This window comes from Sminthopsis crassicaudata, chromosome 2, assembly GCF_048593235.1.
Source record: "Sminthopsis crassicaudata isolate SCR6 chromosome 2, ASM4859323v1, whole genome shotgun sequence".
Lineage (NCBI taxonomy): Eukaryota > Metazoa > Chordata > Mammalia > Dasyuromorphia > Dasyuridae > Sminthopsis > Sminthopsis crassicaudata.
In genome coordinates this window covers 648,828,071-648,845,031 of record NC_133618.1, presented here as the reverse complement: position 1 = coordinate 648,845,031, position 16,961 = coordinate 648,828,071, and the positions used below count along the sequence as shown (strand labels likewise).

The following is a 16,961-nucleotide window of genomic DNA, read 5'->3' as shown; positions in this document are numbered from 1 at the left end:
CAAAGTATGCTTTGATCTGCTTCCAGACTCTATCATCTCTTTGTCTGGAGTTATTTGTCCACTGGATAGCATTTTTCATCATGAGCCTTTCGAATTATTTTGGTTGTATTTCTGAGAATAGCTAAGTCATTCACAGTTAATCTTTGTATAATATTACTGCTGCAGTGTATAATAATCTCCTGGTGTTCTCCTGGTAAAGTTTACCACATAGAAACATAGCAGATATCCAGATCAAGTGTCTTCATATCTATGGTACTAAAAAGAGGTCCTCTCATTATATAAAACTGAACAGTTTTTGTACAAACACAAATATTTCAATAAAGATGAGGATAGATGATTGATTGGGAAATCTTTTTTCACATCAAATATGAATTCTGATGAAGGTCAAGATTCCCAAAACAATGAAATTATTTCTCTTAAAGCTCAAAGATTTATGATTCTTCAAAGAATCCTAGTTATTAGAAGTGAATTTGCCAAAAGAAGATTGTTTGTACAAGTCTTTCACATGGGCTCAAGTGAAATCTGCCATATGCCAAACTCTATCTTAGCTGGCTACCGCAATGTAAAAGTGCACTTTAAGATCAGGAGTAAAACAAGGTTGCCCACTATCACCATTACTATTCAATATTGCATTAGAAATGCTAGCCTCCTGCTATTGGGCTTATATCCCAAAGAAATACTAAAGAGGGGAAAGGGACCTGTATGTGCCAAAATGTTTGTGGCAGCTCTTTTCGTAGTGGCTAGAAATTGGAAGATGAATGGATGTCCATCAATTGGAGAATGGTTGGGTAAATTATGGTATATGAAGGTTATGGAATATTATTGCTCTGTAAGAAATGACCAGCAGGATGAATACAGAGAGGTTTGGAGAGACTCATATGAACTGATGCTGAGTGAAATGAGCAGAACCAGAAGATCACTGTATGCTTCAACAAGAATACTGTATGAAGATATATTCTGATGGAAGTGGATATCTTCAACATAAAGAAGATCCAACTCACTTCCAGTTGATCAATGATGGACAGAAATAACCATACCCAGAGAAGGAACACTGGGAAGTGAATGTAAACTATTAGCACTACTGTCTATCTACCCAGGTTACTTATACCTTCAGAAACTAATACTTAACGTACAACAAGAAAATTGGATTTACACACATATATTGTATTTAGGTTATACTGTAACACATGTAAAATGTATGGGATTGACTGTCATCTAGGGGAGGGAGTAGAGGGAGGGAGGGGAAATTTTGGAAAAATGAATACAAGGGATAATGTTATAAAAAATTACTCATGCATATATACTGTCAAAAATTTATAACTATAAAATGAAATTAAAAAAAAAAGAAATGCTAGCTTCAGCAATAAGAGTGAAGAAAGAGATTAAAGGAATAAGAGTAGGTAATGAGGAAATCAAACTGTAACTCTTTGCAGATGATATGATGATATACTTAGAGAACCCCAGAGATTCTAATAAAAAGTTATTAGAAATAATTCACAACTTTAGCAAAGTTGCTGGATACAAAATAAATCCACATAAATCCTCAGCATTTTTATACATCACTAACAATATGCAACAGCAAGAGATACAAAGAGAAATTCCATTCAAAACAAATGTCAAGAATATAAAATATTTGGGAATCCATCTACCAAAGAAAAGTCAGGAATTATGTGAGCAAAATTCCAAAACACTTGCCACAAAAATAAAGTCAGATTTAAATAATTGGAAAGTCATTCAGTGTTCTTGGATAGGCCGAGCAAATATAATAAAGATGACAATACTCCCCAAATTAATCTATTTATTTAGTGTTATACCAATCAGACTCCCAAGAAACTATTTTAATGACCTAGAAAAAATAACAACAAAATTCATATGGAAGAATAAAAGGTCGAGAATTTCAAGGGAATTAATGAAAAAAAGTCAGATGAAGGTGATCTAGGTGTACCTGATCTAAAGGTATATTATAAAGCAGCAGTCACCAAAACCATTTGGTACTGGCTAAGAAATAGGCCAGTCGATCAGTGGAACAGATCAGGTACAAAGGACAAAAAAGGGTACAACTATAGCAATCTAGTATTTGACAAACCCAAAGATACCAACATTTGGGATAAAAATTCATTATTTGAAAAAAACTGTTGGGAAAACTGGAAATTAGTATGGCAGAAATTAGATATGGATCCACACTTAACACCATATACCAAGATAAGATCAAAATGGGTCCACGATTTAGGCATAAAGAATGAGACCATAAATAGATTAGAGGAACAGAGGATAGTCTACCTCTCAGACCTGTGGAGGAGGAAGGAATTTATGACCAGAGGAGAACTAGAGATCATTATTGATCACAAAATAGAAGATTTTGATTACATCAAACTAAAAAGTTTCTGTACAAACAAAACTTATGCAAACAACATTAGAAGGGAAGTAACAAATTGGGAAAATATTTTTACAGTTAAAGGTTCTGATAAAGGTCTCATTTTCAAAATATAGAGAGAATTGACCCTAATTTATAAGAAATCAAACCATTCTCCAACTGATAAATGGTGAAAGGATATGAACAAACAATTCTCAGATGATGAAATTGAAACTATATCCACTCATATGAAAGAGTGTTCCAAATCACTACTGATCAGAGAAATGCAAATCAAGACAACTCTGAGATACCACTATACACCAGTCAGATTGGCTAAGATGACAGGAACAAATAATGATGAATGTTGGAGGGGATGTGGGAAAACTGGGACACTAATGCATTGTTGGTGGAGTTGTGACAGAATCCAGCCATTCTGGAGAGCAATTTGGAACTATGCCCAAAAAGTTATCAAACTCTGCATACCCTTTGACCCAGCAGTGCTACTACTGGGCTTATATCCCAAAGAAATACTAAAGAGGGGAAAGGGACCTGTATGTGCCAAAATGTTTGTGGCAGCCCTTTTTGTAGTGGCTAGAAACTGGAAAATGAATGGATGTCCATCAATTGGAGAATGGTTGGGTAAATTATGGTATATGAAGGTTATGGAATATTATTGCTCTGTAAGAAATGACCAGCAGGATGAATACAGAGAGGTTTGGAGAGACTCACATGAACTGATGCTGAGTGAAATGAGCAGAACCAGAAGATCACTATACACTTCAACAACAATACTGTATGAAGATGTATTCTGATGGAAGTGGATATCTTCAACATAAAGAAGATCCAACTCACTTCCAACTGATCAATGATGGACAGAAACAACTACACCCAGAGAAGGAACACTGGGAAGCGAATGTAAACTGTTAGCAGTACTGTCTATCTATCCAGGTTACTTATACCTTCAGAATCCAATTCTTAACATGCAACAAGAAAATTGGATTTACACACACATATGGTATCTAGGTTATACTGTAACACATGTAATATTTATGGGATTGCCTGTCATCTAGGGGAGGGAATAGAGGGAGGGAGGGGAACATTTGGAAAAATGAGTACAAGGGATAATGTTATAAAAAAAATTACTCACGCATATGTACTGTCAAAAAATTTTTATAATTATAAAATTAATAAAAAAAAAAAAAAAAAAAAAGGAATTTGCCACTTTCTCAGTCCCCTACATCTTCAGCCTTTATGAGGTCATAAAATCTTATTCGCTTTCTGAAAGAAATTGTTGAAACAATGTTGTGAAGCTCTAAAATAATGAAGGGATTTAATGAGAAAATAGGATCTCTCAAAGTTGAAGTTAAGGGGCTTACTAGTTTATTTTGTAAAGTGATTTTTATCCAATCGATTGTTGCTTATGAAAAATTATGAAAGTGCATCTGAAATAGTATGAATCAAAATATCATATTTGGGCAATTTAGTATCAATAGATTCCAGACTGAAAATATTTATATTTTGTTCGAGGTTAATATTAAATAGCTTCATATGAGTCTTTGTCAGCCTAAAGATTTACAGTAGTTAATGCTTTTCTGAATTTTGAGTGAAATATGATGTATTCTCTGTATGTATTTAGTCATAAAAATGTTATTTTCTTAATTTCTAATTATTAATTTCTGCTTCAAAATAGATTTAAACTAGAAAGAATATATGAGGTCTATTTGTGTCTATGTTTAACTGCTATTGCAGCAATATGAAAAAAATAATAATATAGCTATACTAATTTCTAATTAGTGATTTAAGAAAAAATCTTTTGAGACTATAACTTGATATTGGTCTGAGTTTTAATTTCAGATATGTGGAGAATGAATTGTCCCTAAGTCAATAATCTACTACTATGAAAGAGAAAGTTCTGAGAAATGTTACAGGTAGATGACTGTGCTCAGCAGGATTAAAGAGATGACCTTACCCAAGCAAAATAGGATTCCCTTGAGTCTGTTTAATAGACATATATTATGATATGTGTGTGTGTATAAAATTTTCTAAATTCAAAAAGAAATAAGAGGCCAAGGGGTATAGGATGGAAAGGAGAAAATAAGGAAGGGATTCTTGGGAGGGTGGATTGGTTAATGAATAGGAGGGCAAGGTATTGGGTAGAAGTAAAACAGAGGAATGAGGAGAGATAAGAATAGGATGAGAATAGAGAGAAAAATAGGATGAAGGAAAAAAATATATATATATATGAGTAATTATAACCTACAGTGTAAATGGGATGAATTTACTTACAAAATGGAAGTTGAAAGCACATTAAACATTTTAGATCAACCAGTATGTTGCTTTCAGGAAATGCTGTTGCAATAAAAGATACACACAAACATAAAATAAAGATCAGGAGTAGAATTTATTATATAAAAAAGCAGGTAGAGTAATTGTGATTTCAGACAAAGTTAAAGTTAAAATAGATTTAATCAAATGACAAAAAGGAAACTATACTAAGCTTATATCAGCCATATTATTCAATATTGTTTTAGATAATTTTAAAAAGTAGGCAGCATAAAATAACTAAACACTATATAACAGTATACTTGTCAAAAAACAGACACAGGAACTGTACTAGCATTAATATAAAATGCTTTTTATAGAAAAACATTTAGGTCTAAGTAATTGAAATGTTGTTTGGGTAGGCAAAACCAACATAATAAAAAAAATTGGACAACTTTACTTAATTAATCTATTTATGTAATGTCATTTCAATTACTAAATTACTAAAAAGCATTTTTTATTGAGATAGAAAAAATAATAATTTTTTTTTTTAAATCACAACAATTAGAAGAACAAAAAGTCAGTAACTTCACTGAAATCATGGGATAAAAGGTGTAAAGGAAGAAGACTCAATAGAATCACACTTTAAATCATATTATAAGGCGAAGTTGAAGGGTAAATGGATAATTTTTGTTATTTTAAATTTTTCTTGTATAAATAAAAAACCTATGCAGCCAAGAATATAAAGAATGCAGAAGAATGGGTGGGGGGAGGGAAACCTTTCATAGTCAACCTGTCAGGTATTTTATGCTTAGATTGGAATATTGTTGTGATCTAGGAAATGGATGAACTGCTCAATTTAGGAAAAAACCTGGAATGACTTGGACTTATGAAAGAAGATTCTATGGACCTCCAGAGAAATTGTCCTCCAGACAAGTGGAAACAAGCACAGTATAATCAGACCTATATGTGTATGAATGTGTATGTGTGTGTATGTTAATAGATATCAATATATCTATATGTATATATGTATATGTGTTTAGATTTACATGTGTATTCATATATATATGTATTTACATATGTCTTTATATCCTTACTTAATTGTAGCCTTCTGGGGGGGAGGAGGTTTAAAAAAAATAAAATAAAAAATGCACAGCAGAGAACAAAAGCAGAGAACAGGTTTTGTTAAATAGCTTTAAATACTGAATAACTGAATAAAGTTGAATAGCTTTAAAAACAATGTATTATATTTATTATATAGGTTTTCCTGAAATGGAAATTTATTATATTATATCAAATCTTCTCTTATGATCTAGATACTAACATAGGGAGGAGGACATGACAATTTTTTTTTCTTATTTTGTACTTATTTTAAAGTAAATGTTAAACCTTTTTTTTTTTTTTTAAAGAAAAATTAATTAGGTTTGAGGTCTGAAGGAGGGGTAAGAACAAAGCATGATTCAAGTTATAAATATAGAATATTAAAAGAATGGCAAGGTATCCTTGAAAGAAATAAGGAAGTTTTGAGCAGCACAATATTCATCCATTAGTTCTATTCTAGACATATCAAATTTGAGTTGTGTATAAGGCAATCAAAGAAATATTCAGATGTTTCTTGTGTTTATGTGTGTATTATGTTCATGTGTTTATAGTCAGATGTATACTTGTGAGAGATCCATAGAGTGAAAATAATTGGAACCTGTAAATAAAATGATGAGATTATTTAAAAAGTAGTCAAAGAAAGAAAAGCCCCAAACAGAACCTTATTCTTAATGATGTTCTTTTTTAAATAATCATGTTGCTATTCAAACTAAAAGCAACACAACCTGAAAAATAAGTGGTTAGAGTCATCAAAACTGGTTTTTTTCAATTCTGTTTTACAAGATATTCCCTACTGTGTCCCCCTCCTCTGCTTTCCTGACTCTCTGTGTTGTCTTCTCTTCTCCCATTAGATTGTAAACTCCTTGAGGGAAGAGACTTTTTTTTTTTTTTAATAATTAATTTTATCTCTAGGATTCAGCATGGTACCTGTCACATATTAGGTACTGTTAGGATTCTTACAAGGTGCTAAGTCACTGGAATGGATCTAATTATCTAATTTAGCATGGTACTTAACAGTTCTCTAGTTTAGTAATGTAATTTACTAGAATTCCATGAGATTCACACCTTTAAGAGAGCATACTTTTTCTCTTTAACTGCTCTTACACATCTCCTTCAGTAACTTCATATATCCCACCTACCAAAATACAGGTTTTTCCCAATGTTCTCTCATTTCTTTATGTCTTAATATTTTCTTCCTTTCAAATTTGTCTTCTACAATTGTTTCAAATACTATATTGATAAATGTAATGTTGTCTTTTCTCTAAATTGTAATCATTCTCTAGGAGCAGATTTCCTGGGGAGCTTCTGGAGGCAGCCTTAGTTTCAGTTCAGTTCAATAATCCTAAATCCAGCCAGAAGTTAAAGTCCTTTACTGTCTCTTTCCAAATCTTATCTCCTTCACTTGGGGCTTGGCTAGTTTTCTGGAGGCTTTTCTCTCTCCTTGGTTCCCTGGAAGATAGACATGGGAATGAATCTAACTCTACCTCCAAGAGTGTAGGATAGTGGGTTTCTGCCTTGTGAATCTCCCGGAAGTCAAACCTAGTTCTGAATCACCCAAAGTCCTCTTTGGCCCTGAATCTTCTGAAATCCTCTCCTCTGAAGTCCCCTGAAGTTCTTCTTGACTGAATCCTGGCTTTTTATATCCTCCCAGAGAATGGGCTTGTGGGAGCTCCTTAAAAGTATGCTCTCTTAAAGGTCTGAATCTCATGGAATTCTAGTAAATACATTACTGAACTAGAGAATTATTAAGTACCATGATAAATTAGATAATTCTATATATTCCAGTGACTTAGCACTTGTAAGAATCCTAACAGGTACCATGGAACATAGCAGATGTTTATTGGATTGGATTGGAGAAATTAATTTTCCCAAACCTAAGGAAGTAAATGTAGAATGCTTCATTGCTTAGTAATTTGGTCAGTGTCAGTACTCAATTAAAGCAAAAGAAAAGAAAAAGAAGCAATGTGGTACCTCATTTACCTCATGTGTAAAAAGAGAGGTTCAAAGTTAAAAGCCTCTAAGGTCTTTTCAAGTTTTAAGTTTGATAAAACTATGACGTGATCTGGAACAAAGAAATCAAAAACAATTTAATATATGATTATTCAAGTATTTTTTCATTTCTATCATTTTGTCTTTTTTTGGTATATGAAACTCTATTACAACTTGCTTTTAAAATGTATATTAAATTTAGCACACTAGAACTGTTTGCATTCTTGTTTTTTTCCCCCCAGATTATTTTTACCTTCTGAATCCAATTCTTCCTGTTTACAACAAGAGAACTGTTAGATTCTGCACACATATATTGTATCTAGGATATACTATAACATATTTATGTAAAAGACTGCCTGCCATCTAGGGGAGGGGATGGAGGGAGGGAAGGGAAAAGTTGGAACAGAAGTGAGTGCAAGTACAAGTGAGTGCAATGTTGTAAAAAATTACCCATGCATATGTACTGTCAATAAAAAGTAATTAAAAAAAACTTAGCACATTAGTACTAACAATCTGCTTTTCTCTATTAAAATTGTTGTTTAGTCATTTCAGATTCTTTGTGACCCCATATGAGACTTTCTTGGCAAAGATACTGAAGTGGTTTACCATTTTGTTTTGTAGCTCACTTTACAGATGAAGGAAGAAACTGAGGCAAATAGGGTGAAGTGACTTGCTTAAGATCACATGGCTGTACTTTGTCTGAGTGTCTGAAGCCAAATTTAAACTCATGAAGATGAGTATTCTCATACTCAGTTGAGGCTTTCCACTGTTCCATCTAGTTGTCCTTGTATACAGGTAGTTACTGTCAAAAATCTGCAGAGAGATCAAACAGTTGAGGACTATTAGTGTCCTATAAGCATCACATATATGTAGTGTCATTATAAGTAAAGGCTATTGGATTTGACAAATGAAGGGATCACTGGAAACTGTAGAAATTAATTTTAGTCAATCAGTAAAGCCAGGAACCAGAATGAAGGGAACAAAATGAAGATATCGAGCATAAATGCCTCTTTTTAGGAAGTTGGCAATAAAAAGGAAAGCTAGAGATGATAGCTTGGAAGGATGAGCAAAGTTTAGTAGGACAATTTTTAGGATGGAGCAGGAACTGGGGATAGAGTCAGTTGATCTTGTAAAGAAGGACTATGTCCTGCTCAAAAACTGGAGTAAAGGAAGAGAGAATGGGTGAATATGTAGAGAATTTTCAAGTAAGACTGGGAAAGGTCTCTCCAACAGGTGGATTCAATTATTAAAGTGGAAGAGAACACCAATTGCCAAAAGGAGTGCGTGGGGCGAGTTTGGAGAAAAAAAAAAAAAAAAAAAAAAACCAAAAACACAAAAAAAAACCCTCTAGAATTTAGTATTTAGATTAAATGAAAGTATTTCTGAGTAGGATAAGTACTTGAGATTAGATCATATGTAACACAACTGTTCTTTGGCAAAAGGAGGTGGTAACTATGCAATTCTAGAATAAAAGCTAAATGGTGGCTTTGATCAAAGGTTTAGGATTTGTAGAAACCAAGAATGGAAAAACAAGGAGTGAAGGAAGTAAAAGGTTGAGAAGAATTTATAATTAAATAAGCTAAAATTAAGGCAACTATTAACACTTGTAAACTTCAGGTTTTTTACTTATCCCACTACAGGGAATTCAGAATGAACTCTCAGGAAAAAAAAAAACCAAAAAACCAAAAACTCCACGCTCTTAAAGTATAGTGAGAAATCTTAAGTTTGTATTAGGGACCAATCCATTGATTGCCAGGGGGAAAATTAGTTGTATAGCCATGCTGTAGTAAAAACTGTGTTCTTCCCAATAGCATGGAGGGAATGGAGTGCAGATGATTTCTCTGAAGAATGTACTTTCAATTTATTGTGATATATTTCCTTGAGATATCAATGTTAGTGCCTCAGAAACTCAAATCTGGAAAAGAATTTTAATAAAGACAAATACAGCAATTAAAAGTTTATAAAACATTTCACCTACTTTATCTTACTAAGTTCTGGAAGGTAGAGATAATAGGTAGGCAGATGGGTACTTGGAGATACATCTTCTGGGCATATCAGTTTTGTTAAGTTTGTGGAAGCCTCAGATACCTGATTTTTTGGGGGTTGTATCTATTGTCTGGCTCTTCTATTTTGAAACCAAACCTGAACAAGGAGAAGAAATGTAATGATGTCTATTAATATGGAATCAATTTGTCATAAAAGGGTTAATTTTTTGTTTTATCAAAATGTTAATGCTTACCACTACTAGACTATATGTATGCCAAAGAGATTTTTTTTAAAAAACAGCAATGAGGAGAGGGGAAGGACCTATTTATTCAAAAATAGTTGTAGCAACACTTTGCAAAGACTAAGAACTAGAAATTTCTTTTTTTTTTTTTTTTTTTATAATATTATCCCTTGTATTCATTTTTCCAAATTATCCCTCCCTCCCTCCACTCTCTCCCCCCCATGACAGGCAATCCCATACATTTTACATGTAGAACTAGAAATTTCAGGGATACTCAACAGTTGGGGAATGGCAGAACAAATTGTAATATATGATTATGATGGGATACCACTGTGTTATAAGAAATGATGAACTCAATGATTTTAAAAAATGATTAGAAAAAAAGGGGGAAAATTTATGATAATTTGGTTGTATATTTGAAAGTAATAAGTTGTTCATAGTGAATTTGCAGTTTCCTGTACAATCTTTTATTATATTATTGACATGTTTATTTTATTAAATAATTAAAAATAAAGTTAAAAATTACTATCTCACTGTAAAATTTCCTTTGAATAAAAAACAAAAATAAAAATATTTATGAGTCACTTAAGAATTGTGTATTAAATTGGGAACAAAAGTCAAGTTTGTCCATCTTTTGGGATTGAGTGTGTATGTGTGTGTGTGTGTGTGTGTGTGTGTGTATGTGCACGCACCTGCCCACATGCAGAGATAAAGTAGTAGAGGGAATTTCTGGAGGGAAAGTGCCTACCTTTGTGATCATGAAGTCTTGTCATTTCCCCCACATCAACTCTCTTTTTTCTGCTTCCAGCCTTGTAAAACAAGGCTTCAGAACTGGAGGAATAGGAACTGCTCTTCTGTTTTCAGTTATCTCAGAAATTCCTAGATCCCCTTAAATAATAGGAGGCACTTTCTCTTTTTCAGTCCTGTCCTACCTTCATGATGATATTAGAGGTTTTTGGCAGATACTGGAGGAGCTGCCATCTCCTTTTGCAGCTAACTTTACAACTGAGAAAACTGAGGCAAATAGGGTTGAGTGATTTGCCTGGGGCCTCAGAGCAAGTTAGTATCTGAGGTCAGATTTGAATCCCTGAAGATTAGTCAGTCTGAACCCTCCCTTCCCCCCCCCCCCCACCCGCCCATCCACAAAGCTACCCAGATGCCAGCATCAACTTTCCTCCAAGAAACTTGTTTCCGTTGTTGGATGGGGGAGGGGGGTTCAATGAAATTCAAGTTAACACTTGTTTTTCCTGAGTGGTAGATAAGAGGCCCACCCCTCTAGGGGTGTAAAACCTTTGGTTTTAGCCCAGGCAGGAGGTACTTATTTGGTGATCAAACCTTGGAGAACATCACGGAAAATAAAAGGAGGCAGAGCTTTCAGTTTCCTTGGGTTGGAATTTGAAGGGAGAGTATAAATATTCCAAGCCTCAGTACTTCTCCTTTATTTCCTACCATTTGAATCTGATCTTTAAACTCTCTTAAGCAAGATGGCCACCAACCCAACACCAGAGGAGAAAGAGCTGGATTCTATTTATAAGTGACAAGTTGTTGTTTTGTTTTGTTTTGTTTTTCCTGAAAACCTGACTGAAATTAAGTTACTCTTCTATGGGATGATAGGAGAACTTCTATATGGTATTTTATGGTAAGAATGAATTTGTTTTTTCTTCATTTGGAAAATAGTGAATTGTTCTAATTTTAGAATATTTTTACCACTTCAAAATTCCCTCTCAATTTCTGCTCTAATACACAATTGCTACCATCTTTGCCTCTTGGGGGAAAAAAAGTCAATGAATAAATGAGTGAGCTAAATCTTTTAGTATATTTATTAAAACCCTTATAGTCAACTGTGAAAGAGTTCTGTTGAGATTTACTATAAACTGGAATCAATCTCTCTTCTCTTTTGCTTCTCTCCCTTATCCTACAATTCCAGGACAAGTTTAGCAGTTTGCCTTTTATAAATCCCAAGAAGACCACAAACTCCTAAAAAGAACTGGTGGTATTATTTGAAAGAGGGTGCTTTCTATCCTTAGGGTTCAAAAGAACTTTGATTCCACACGCACTATTCCTTATTTCCTTTTTCTTAAAGGCAATGAGGAGTGAAACGTTTTCTTGTTTTTTTGTTTTTTGTTTTTCTTTTTTTGGAAGGGTGAAGGGAAACAATGTCTTGAAGTTGTCAATACATTGTTGAAAGAGCATAAGATGTTCAAAAACATTTTTTTAAAAAATGGTTAAAGCAGTCATTGACCTGGATGAATTCCTTTTCCTGATGAATTAAAAAAGTTATATCAAATTAGTCCAGTTAAGTGAAATACTTTACTGAAATCTTGTGGGATTGATTAAATTGGTTTTTAGAGATTTTATATATATATATATATATATATATATATATATATATATATATATATATATATATATATATATATATATATTTGTATGGTGTACAGAAATGATACACTGTCTCTTCAGAGGGGGAAAGGGAGTAGAAGGGCTCAATGAATATAGAGCTGATTCCAGAGCTAGGAAAATCTGAGTATCTGAAGACTTCCCTCTAAAATATATGGATTGGGGTAGAGAAGGTACCAAACTCAAAACATCAACTAAATAGCATTGTGGAAAGTGCTCAATTTGGGACTCAGAATGACCCGAGTTCCTGTTCTTAACACATAGTGGAGTGATGCTGAGAAAGTCACTTCATCTCCCTTTGCCATCTGTAAAATAAGGATAATAAGAGAACCAGAATTTTTCTGAGGATGCCTTGAGGTAATAGTGGATATTATGGTAATTTAGTAGTACTAGTACAACTAGTAGAGAGATTGGAATCTAGGAGGTAGAGGTAGAAAGGGAATACATTCCATATCTAGGGCAAAGCTTGTAAGGGCAAGAAGGCAGGAGGTTAAACACATGGAAATAACCTCAGTCTGAAATAGAATTATACATTTGGAGCTGGATGAGATCTTAAGCACAATTCAGGTCAATCCCATTATTTTAGAAATGAGAGAACCTATAACTGAACTGATATAATTTGATATAATTATGCTACAAGTGAAGGAGGTCAGAATGAGCACTGAAGAAGCCAAGATCATTGCCACTCAGAAATGCAATGGTGAAGGCAGTCATCATGGAGGAAATGGAAAGGAAGGGAGGAAGCTTACCTGCCAATAGTTTTGTTAGGGTTCACTAGGTATAGAGAATACCCGAGCTAAATCACTGGGGTTGGAGAATGGGAGATTGGTTGTTCAACTGAGTGGAGAATATAGGAGAAAGCTGGACAGGTAGTTTGATTCCAAATTATTTAGAACCTTGAATATCAGGTTAAGGAACTTGGTCAGACAATTACTATAGATGGGGGAAATTGAAAGAACTTTAGAGGTCAGCTATTTCTACTCCTTTGTAAATAAAGAAATTGAGGTGAGGATAATTAATTGACTTGCCATCAATATTCACTATTCTGTTTCTTCTCTCTTAAAGGCAATGAAGAGTGAATAAAAGTTGGCTTTTTTTTTTTTTTGGAAGGGAAGAAGGGAAGAAATAATTAAATTCTTTGCTTACATCGGGCAGAGTATATTGGGTCATTTGGAGTAGGGATGTCTATTTAGGGGAATGCTACAACATGAAAGTCAGAAGTAATGAAAAACTAAATTGAGCCTAGAAGTAGCAGGAAGAGAAAAGAAGGAACAGAGGCAAGGGACACTGTAGGGACCTGAAGACTGACTTTTTGCAATACTTAGAGTGCAGGAGGAGGAAAAGGTGGAAGCAGTGGGTAAAGATAGGGAGAAAACAATATTAGGAAAACCAAGGGTAGGGAGATTGAACAAAAAGCCCAGTTGTGGTCCCTGCTGACTGATCTGACATCTCAGTCTCTTATTCCTAATTTGATCTAGCAAGTTGAAGAAATGTTCCTATTGCTATAAACTAACTCTCCAATTCTTTTCCTTCTTTTCCTTTAGATTCTGGTTCTGAGTATATATATATATATATATATATATATATAAAACATATAATGTTGATGAAAAAACAAACAGATATTCTCAACTTCCATTTTCAAAAGAACCCATATCCTAGAATTGGAGAAAGAAAGAAAGAAAATTTCAATGCTTACCAACATTCCTGTGTATAGTGTACTTGTAAGTCAAAAGAGTTCAATTCTCCAAGGCAGCTAGGTAGCTCAGTGGGTAGAGCACCAGACCTGAAGTCAGGAGGATCTGAGTCCTACAACAAATAATGGTTTCCTAGTGATGAAATGATTGGTGTATTCTCAGTAGACAACATATAAGCAGGAAGCTCTCAGAGTTCTAGGGACTTTAGGAGATTCAGAATTAAGATTGACTTCTGGGAGATTCACAAGGCAGAAACCCACAATCCCTTGGAGACTGAGTCTGATTCATTCCCACGTCTACATTTCTGCTGCCTGGAGACATTCTGAGGAGAGGAAGGCCTCCAGAAAACTAGCTGAGCCCCAAATAAAGGAGATAAGAATTTGGAAGAGACAATATTTGAATGACACAATAAAGGACCTGGACTTTAACTCCTGGCTGCATCTGGGATTATGAAACTGAATTGAAACTAAGGCTGCTCCCAGAAACTCCCCAAGAAATCCTGCTCCCAGAGAATGATTGCAATTTAGAGAAAGAGAAAATTACAGGAAGGAATCATGACTTAGACAATTTTTTTTTCTAAAGTCTAGAGAATGAGGATGCTTCTAGGAAGAAGATAAAGACCAATGGGGCCAAGTAGGTTTGGGATGGGAATGTGTCCCATGACAAATTGAAGAGATCCTTGAAGCTTTCTTTTAATCAGATAGAGAAATCTGCCCAAAAGAGAAATGTCTTACCAACTGGTCTGGAAAGTTAAGTGACATTTTAAAGAAACAAATCTTTATGATCTCTTTATGATAAGATAAAAATGTAATTGAAGTCAGTTAATCATTCCATTTCTTTTCCCTATTCAGGTGTGGTTTCAGAATAAGAGAGTTAAACAAAGAAGGCTAGCATCTGAGGCTTTTACCAGCTTATGCCTGGAAGATGTATCTCGAGATCCAAGTCTGGAAGAGAATTTCTCTGAGCAAGAACTTTCAACACCAATATGTTCACCTGCCCATTTTGGGCAGGTGACCCAAGTTGGGAAGTTGACACAAGGAGTGGCTGTTCTTTTGAGAGTACAAGTTCAACCACTGAGGCTGCTTATTTGTATGGACATGGCCTTTCCACAAGCCATCCTTCTGTCTCCTCCCAAACCATGGGATCATCAATTGATCTTCAATCTTGTGCCCTTTCCAGGCCAATGTTCCATGGAAGTTCCAACCAGGGGGCATCTTCATTGGCCCTGCAAGGCACCCAAGGACCAGAGAACTGGCCAGATAACATACATAGCTCCTTCAGAATGGGACTACAGCCACCACTGTATATTCAGGAGCAAGACTTAAACCCAAATGATTATTCACTTACACAGGAGTCCCCACATCAGTTGCAGCAGCCACTTTCCCAAATCTCCATATCCCAACAGCCCTACCCACAACAGCCTCCCTCCCCCCAGCAGTCATGCCCCCTGCAGCCCTTGATGTCCCAGGCCCCAGACTTTTCAGGTATACCAACTGACCTAATGTCAACATTACTCACAGAAGACCAAACATTGCCACTATTGGTGAGAAGGGAACAACAGTCATGTGAATTCCCTGCTTTGAATCAATAAGAACTTCACTGCATGGGTGGGTCTAAGAAAATCCGTTGGACTTAGGTAATTTCAGGAAGAAAAAATGTGGATCTAACTGCCTCCCTCCCTTCCTCATTATTTCCACAGGGACATCAGACTGACCAGAAATAGATCTGACTATTTCTCTTCCCCTCCTCCTCTCCATTTCCCCCACAAAAAAAATCTGGTTGTCTTCTAGGGACAGCTATCTGCCCTTGTGAGACGTTTGGCTGGACAGCTAGCTGACACCAGAGACAATCTAATTGACATTTTGGGAGATCTGAGATACTAAATACCAGATCCAAGAATTTCAGGTTTCTAGATGTCTGATTATCTCTAAGTTAAATGACATTCTCAGTTATGTGAGGAATATGGATCTTGAATTATTTGAAGAATATGAATACCATGGTATGACAGGCATTAATAAAATCCTTCATCTTGCTTTGTCAATGTATCCAAAGGACTCCCTATATGACTCTTCAATAAAGCAAGGTTATAGGTGAAGAAAGAATATTAGAGGCTAGATCAGAGGAGTTCTCGATCTAAGGTGAAGGGACACAAGGAATTTTACCTGACTGAAGAGCTACTGTCATCATGGCCCATAAAGCAAGCTAAGCTGAATGTACTTTGACTGCCATGTCTTTTTCGTTTTTGTATCTACAAATCTTTAATAATATCCTTATAATAATCCTTAATAAGCTCCTAATAAATCTTTGTGATCTTAAGTTGACTGCTTTCCAGTCTATATTCAAGCTGTCTTCCTCAGATTTAGAGTGAAGAGAATTGAGGGGGTAGGGGCAGGGATGAGCACCCAATTAAATGGATTTCCCTCCCTTGAATTTATGCCTGTTATGGTGGCTGGTCACAGGTGAACAGAACTTGGTGAGCCTGAACCCTGGATTTCTTGCTTTCTGGCCCCAGATGCCTCTTCTGTTTCTTCACAGGAGCAAGGAGACAAGACCATCATTGTGAGGCAAATGGCCTTAGACTTTAGCACAGCCTCATAACTGCAGAATCAGAGATCCTATATTCTGACTATTCCTTGGCCAATAGGCCATGGTTTCTGCAACAACTTTTCAGAGGAGATGGTCTCTTTCTCCTAAAGGAAAAGTACTAAAAACTAAAATACAGTCCAAACATTGAAAGTACTTTCTGGTGCAAACAGACAACTTCCTGGTAGATGGTAAGAGTAATCTGTTCATTACAACCAATAACTATGGAGCAAGTTCCATGTACAAAACACTAAAATATTTGGTGGTCTTGGGAAGTTTACAATGGTGACTAACAAGTCAGTCACTATTTATGATGCCTTTTTTCTCTTGTGGTCAAGCAGAGGACAGCTTA

The 16,961-nt window shown here is 35.0% G+C and overlaps 1 long non-coding RNA gene across 1 annotated transcript; it reads left to right on the top strand.

Annotated features, from left to right (window-relative positions):
* The first annotated feature begins 11,268 nt into the window (after positions 1-11,268).
* Positions 11,269-16,342, top strand: LOC141558875 (uncharacterized). Its single transcript, XR_012487164.1, has 2 exons — positions 11,269-11,571; positions 14,878-16,342. It is a non-coding gene; the product is annotated as an uncharacterized LOC141558875 (long non-coding RNA).
* The last annotated feature ends 619 nt before the right edge of the window (positions 16,343-16,961 follow it).